A 368-nucleotide genomic window follows, 5' to 3' on the forward strand; every position below is an offset into this window, starting at 1 on the left:
GGCCATTACTACAACACGAGCGTCCACCGCTGCATCCGCTGCGCCGTGGGCACCTACCAGCCCGATTTTCGGCAGAATTACTGCATCGCCTGTCCCGGCAACACCACCACCGACTTCGATGGCTCCACCTCCGTGTCCCAGTGCAAAAGTAGGCGAGCTGGGGTGCGATGGAGGGGGGGACAGGCATGCGGTGAACTGGGGTCCTTCCTTTAAATTTCCTTCCTTTACTTAAAAATCCCTTAAAATACAGTTTTGCGTCATTTCTATGCTTTCTGCGTGCAGGCAGGCATGGAACGGTGCTGATAGAGCGCTCCCCTCTTGCCCAGTAAACCTATCCCCGTCCCAGTGCCCATGCCACTGGTTCCCAG

The 368-nt window shown here is 56.5% G+C and overlaps 1 protein-coding gene across 1 annotated transcript in view; it reads left to right on the plus strand.

Moving 5' to 3' along the window:
* The first annotated feature begins 6 nt into the window (after nucleotides 1–6).
* Nucleotides 7–368, plus strand: part of LOC104623450 (signal peptide, CUB and EGF-like domain-containing protein 3) — a 2,050-nt gene continuing 1,688 nt past the window's right edge. The window contains exon 1 of the mRNA XM_010290541.1: nucleotides 7–148. The gene's annotated coding sequence lies outside the window, so the exon portion shown is untranslated. The remainder of the gene's footprint in view (nucleotides 149–368) is intronic.

The sequence above is a fragment of the Phaethon lepturus genome, unplaced genomic scaffold, assembly GCF_000687285.1.
Source record: "Phaethon lepturus isolate BGI_N335 unplaced genomic scaffold, ASM68728v1 scaffold34177, whole genome shotgun sequence".
NCBI classification, from domain to species: domain Eukaryota; kingdom Metazoa; phylum Chordata; class Aves; order Phaethontiformes; family Phaethontidae; genus Phaethon; species Phaethon lepturus.